Source organism: Ochotona curzoniae, unplaced genomic scaffold (assembly GCF_017591425.1).
Source record: "Ochotona curzoniae isolate NIBS_2020 unplaced genomic scaffold, NIBS_Ocur_1.0 contig_2723, whole genome shotgun sequence".
NCBI lineage: Eukaryota > Metazoa > Chordata > Mammalia > Lagomorpha > Ochotonidae > Ochotona > Ochotona curzoniae.
In genome coordinates this window covers 792,558-798,629 of record NW_024465573.1, presented here as the reverse complement: position 1 = coordinate 798,629, position 6,072 = coordinate 792,558, and positions in this window count along the sequence as shown.

Below are 6,072 nucleotides of genomic sequence, written 5' to 3'. Positions count from 1 at the left end.
GCTCCACCTCCCCAAAGTCAGCACCCGTCTCCTCACATCCGCCCCCAAAACCTCACCATCCCGCAGCTTTCGGCCCCTGGAGCGCCGGGCTACTTAGAGCGAATCACAAGTGGGCTTTCATTTGGGCGATTACGAACTCACCAATTCTCACCGCTCTTTCAACGCCCAGCTTCCCTCTCATTAGCTTACGTTTGCCGGGGCTCCAGAGGACGCCCAGCGTGGTGGGTGGGCACGCCGCCCCGCGACGCGCCCTCCGATTGGCCCATGCCGGCAGATCCTGGGACCGCCCTCAGGTTCGATTGGATGGCGGCGATCCGGCTCTCTTACACGCCCCCCCACCCTGTCAATCACACCATTCGATCAGCGTAACGCGAAGGCCGTGTGTCCGCGGGCCTCCCTGCCTGTCACCATGGAGATGTTGCAGCTTGGCGGTGAAGTGCCTCCACCTCAAAATCAAGAAGACATCAGTGCGAGTTCTGGTGTCTGACAAACATCTCGATCCTCGACCCACTGGCCTGGGGTTGGGGTAGATAGGCCCGGCTTTGCGGGACAAGTCTTAACCGGTCCGTAATAACCTTCCTGAAGAAAACCGTGCCCAAAGCGCTAGTTACAATATTATCATCCTTACCTCGCAATGGTTTTATCGACGTTATGCTTCCACTTTAGCATTAAGTGGACTGAGGCAACCCCCAGCGGACAGACTGGGTCAGTCACAGCCCCAAGCAGGCAGAACTGAAACTAGCATTCAGGCTCTGGCTTGACGGAACGGCTTGCAGCAACTTGCAATCATTATGTTCCAAAGCCATGACCTGTAAGACCGAGAGAAGATTCCATCAATGAAGCCAACCAAAGCAGGTTCTCGTGCCCCACTGTGGAATCAAGGCCTGAGTGCTAAATCTGAGAGCCGCAGTCTCCATGCTTTTTACCTTATACAAACTTGGGATACGTGGGAAGCAAGCGATACAATCCTGGAGGATTGGGGCTTTGGTTTGAGAACTGAGTGACAGTTCTCTGAGTGAAACCGGAGGTCGTTGACTGTCATAGACTGCGTATCTCAAATTTGTTCTACATTCCAGGCCTCACTGACTGTCACATAAACAACACTTTCTTTTATGCTTAGCAACTTTTCTTGGCCCAGCAAAGAGTTCTGCGGTTTAGAAAGCCATTCTTCTGATTAATTCATTCCCTTAGAATGGAGTGTTAACTGTAGCTATGCGGTGTTGGAGATTGTGGGGAACCGTAAGAAATTGCACATTGCTGCCTTGATAGCTTGTATGAGGCTTTGCAATGTTAGGTCAACAACACCCGAAGCAACCAGGAAACACTTCAAGGCAAGATATGAGGATACTTCAGGAAGCTTACGGAAGTGGAATTAAAAGATGCTTATTCTGGGACAAAAAACTTTCAAAACCCATTGCAAACAAGGAGTTTTATAAGAGTTTATGGGAAAAAAAAATATATGAAAAGACTGTGCCTAGACTTCAAGGGGTTTTTTGGAGGGCACCGAGACAAACTTCTCTTTCAATTCCATTTTCCATGAAGTTTTCAAGTACCCTTTTATAACGATGAGCCAAACCTGAATTATATGTTGCTTTAAGGATGGCAATGTTTATAATTGCAAAACAATTCATAACCATTAGAGTGCTTCCTCACTTGTATTTTTGGGGGACACTTTGGGCTAGCATAAAGGGGGGTGTCTTCATAGTTGCTATCATATGAACATGATTTGGTTTCCCAATTCATGCAGATGTCAAAACTCTAAAGGTTTAGGTAAATTGAGCAGAGGATGGGAACTTAATTCAGTTACAGTAAATGAACTTAGGGTCTTTGAGAAGTGACTGGATCAGTAGTATAGGTTGCTCCAGTGGAGCCGCTTGTTCACATCGTGATGGCTTTATAAGAAGACACCAGTGTGAGGGTATTCTTTCTCTCTTGCTTCCCGGCCCTCCCTTGACACCCCTTCTGCCTTCACTACCCTAAAGATGACACTGAACTACAGAGGCTGCCCGATCTTGGAGCACGTACCTCTAAAACATGAGCCAAAATGAACATTTCTCCCTAAGTGGTCAAAAGTTTCATATAATACAAATTAACTTCCTTACTTTTTTTGTCAAAAGATCTATTTATTTATTTATTTGAGAGGCAGAGCAGCAGAAAGAGATGAAGAGACAGATGGTCAATGTCCCAGGCTGATGTCAGAAGCCAGTACCTCCATTCTGGTATCTGATGTGGGTGACAGGATCTGAAGGACTTGGGCTATCTTCCACTGCTTTTCTCAGGCACATTTGTCAGAAGCAGAGTAACCGCACTGGAACTGGTACTCTTAGGAGATGAGATGGGATGCTGGCGTTGGAAGTGCCAGTGTAACTTCTTGGCTACAACATTTGCCTCAACCTCCTTACGCTTCTAATGATCAAAATAGTTTTGTTGCAGATTAGGAATAGGCATGAATGAGGTGACACTATAAAAATCTTCCTGGATGAATGTAACATTTTTAGATTTTTTTTCTTATAAGAAGTGGTATTCCTTCCAAACCCTCCACCAAGCCTTGCTAGGAGTAATTAGTATTCTGATGAACTTATGGTGTACGCTCTCAACAGAAATGAGAGAAGTATTGTCACCATAAAGCTTCATCTTTTGCTAGTTCTGCATCAAAAATGTGTTTCCCATTCTAGAGAAGACTGATTACTTGACCCTTCAAACAGTTGATATTTAAAAAATTATTTTCTTGGTCCTACATGGCTAAATCCTCACCTTGTAAGTGCCAGGATCCCCTATGAGTGCCAGTTCATGTTCCAGCTGCTCCACTTCCCATCCAGCGTCCTGCTTTTGGCAGTAGAGAATGGCCCAGAGCCTTGGGACTCTGTCCCCACATAGAAGACCCAAAAGAAGCTCCTGGCTTATTGGCTCAGCTCCAACTATTTTTGGAACACTTAGGGAATGAACCAGTAGATGGAAGAGCCTTCTTTCTATGTCTCCTTTTCTCTGTAAATCAGCCTTTCCAATAAAAATAAACAAATCTCTTTTAAAATTTTTAAAATGAAAATTGTTTTCTGTATGCCAAATATTATATAGTACCTATCCACATTACTTCACGTTTATGCGCCACAAGGGTACTCTCAAAAATTAGTGAGAAATGAAATTAAAAGGTAAAATTTGTTTTGTTGCATAATTTTCTAAAATCCATGCAGAAAACAGGTATTCAAAAAGTTTATGAAAAATGCATATTAGTGAAAAAACCATTCATAGAATTCAAGTTATTTCACACCAAAATAAAGTTACCTTAATTCCATATTTAACGAGCTTGTACTACTCATATTGTCCTTGAAGAGCGAGTAAGTGCCATTTGTATCTGTGTGTGTCATTTTGTTAAATTTAATTTTCTCCTAAATAAAGTCAAAGAAACAACCACAAATCAGCTTCCTTTCCTTCTCCAATGTGTCAGATGTTATGGTGACTGAAAAAGGTAAGGGAGTAAAGAAGAGGCCATGAAAGTTATGGAGTAGACAAAATAAGTTCATGAAAAGCAAAAAAGTTTTGTTGTTCGTTATGTATAAAAATGTTTCAGAAACTGAAGTGGTTGTTGCTGAGGCTCAGAAGCTGTCACTGCTCCATTCTGCCAGCAGGGAAACCTCGCAAACAAAAGTCCTCTCCAGTACTCTTGCTGGTAAGTGAAAACCAAGTTACTAGCCTTCCAAGGCCACCCACAAGAGTCACCATCTTTCCAGATCACAATATGTACTTGATGTTGTAGACTAGGGTTGACCTGTGAGTCTAATATAGCCTATTATCTGTTAATAAGTTCTGATAACCCACTACCATCGGACCAGCCAGCCCATTATCTGTATTTATTTATTTTGAGAGAAAAGAATGGCTTGTAGGCTGACATTGAGCTGTTTAAATGGTTGGGGGAAAACCAAAAGAAAAAATACTTTATGACATGTGAAAACTGTATGAAATTCAAATGTCAGTGTCCCTAAGTGAAGTGTTACTGGAGGCATGTTCATTTGTTTTCATGTTGTCTATAGCTGCTTTGTTTTTTACAGCCAAGCTGAGTAGTTATCATGGAGGTTGGGTGGCCCACAGCCTAAAATATTTACTTTTCAGTCCCTTAAGAAAAAGTTTAAATTCTTACTATATTGGAGGTTTCTCAAGAATCAGACCTGATGGGCTGTTGGGAATGAAAAAGGCTTTACTGGGGTCAGGATTGTGACACAGTGGGTTAAATCTCACTTCATAGGAGAGCAATTTTGAGTCCTGACTTGTTCTGCTTTGATCCAGCTTCCTGCTAATGCACCTAGCACAGCAATGGAAGATGGCCCATGTACTCAAGCCCTATTGCCCGGGATCCTGGCTTTCAGAAAGTCTTTTTCTGTTTCTCTCTCTCCTTGTATCTCCTTGCCTCTCTCCGATAAATTCAAATAAACAAGTAAATAAATACATTTAAAAACTTTATAAATTATGTAAAAAGTCTCCTGTTGACATGGATAAGCTACTTCTTGCCTAAAATCATAGCCAGTAGACAGAACTGGTTCTAGGAATCAGGTTCCATTGGGCCAAGACATCTTTTATGTGCATTGTCTGTTTTCATGTGGAGCTTATCTTACTTAGGACGGGATAGGCATTATATAGTCTGGGGGCAAGGAGAATTCATCAGAAAGTTTCCTAATTGTGATCTCAAGTCCCAGTCCCACAAATACGGTGCCAGGTATCTGAACTTATGAATTCCTGGACTTCTGATGATTGAGTTCAGCTAATTGAGTTCCCTTCTGTTTTCTGTTTTGCTCACTTATCAAAAGGTGCACACCATCATGGAATACTTTATCCCTTTTAATGCTCTTTCTCTCTTAGTAACAATCTCTCTCCTCTCTTTTGCTTCAACAAAGGAATCCAAAGGTGGAAGAGCTTCTGTTCCAGTGTAAACTCCTTGAGGGAGGTGAGGGTGGTTAGAAAAGCAGAGAGCACAATTTCACCCTGGAGGCTAAGGACAGGTCAGCCCTGTGTGCTGGTTGGGGAGGGGATAGTGCAGGAAATGATTAGGTTCCCTATGTTAGTGCACACATGGGCTTTTCTGGGGAGGGAAGCCACAGCTTTCCCAAGATTTGTGAAAGAGTCCCTGACCCCAAAACATTTTGGAATTATGGATGTAAAGATATGTTTTGGGCAGACAGCTCCCAGATGATTGGTGGGAACTGTTGTGGACTCCCTGGGATGTGGGGCCATACCTGATGGGAGGGCAGAGCTCTCTCCCTACTCACATTGGCCCACCCAGGATTTAGCCTGTTGGCCACCCAGAGATGATAAAAATTCATCAGATTCACAGAATAGCCGAACTCTGATGGTGATGAAATCCCAGGATAATTCTCCCCGAAGAGCGTTCTGATTAATAGAAACTGCAGAGAAACTAATTTTATGAAAACAGCAAATGGGATTGTTTCAGTTGAGGCAGCTGGGAGAACTGGCTGACGCCAAGCAGGAAGATGCAAACAATCCCATTGTGCAGAGCTGACAGCTCCAATCTTCCTGCTTATTTATTAAACGTCTTTCTGCTGTAAAAATTATTAAGCCTGGATTTAGGGAGATGTGGGAGCTGACAGAATAAGACAATAGAACGGAAAGCTAACCTGGACAGCTTCCTTCAGTAACATCACGGTATTGTATTTTGTGAAAAGCCTTCGCCACCCTCTGATGTTGGGGTCTGGGAAGGATTCTGTCTTGGGTGAAATTCAGAAACAGGACAACAAATAGGCTCCTGATTTCCGAATGGTTGGCCAGTACTCACAAATCAAAATTCAACCCATTGGCTCAACAACTTGGTGGTAGAATTTCTGTCTGTTTTCTGAAAGGACTGTTTTGCTCAGAAAAGCAAAAGCCTGGTCTGCCTTAACACTATGAAATACCAAATCCAATGTGTTAGGAGATCCCGCTAGCAGATTGGGTTTCCTTGGCTTATCTGCTAGCTGGGACGACCTTCACACTGGGAAGGAATTCTAAGGTTTCTTTCTTTTTTTAAGATTTATTTCTTTTTATTGGAAAGGCAGATATACAGAGGAGGAGAGACAGAGAGGAAGA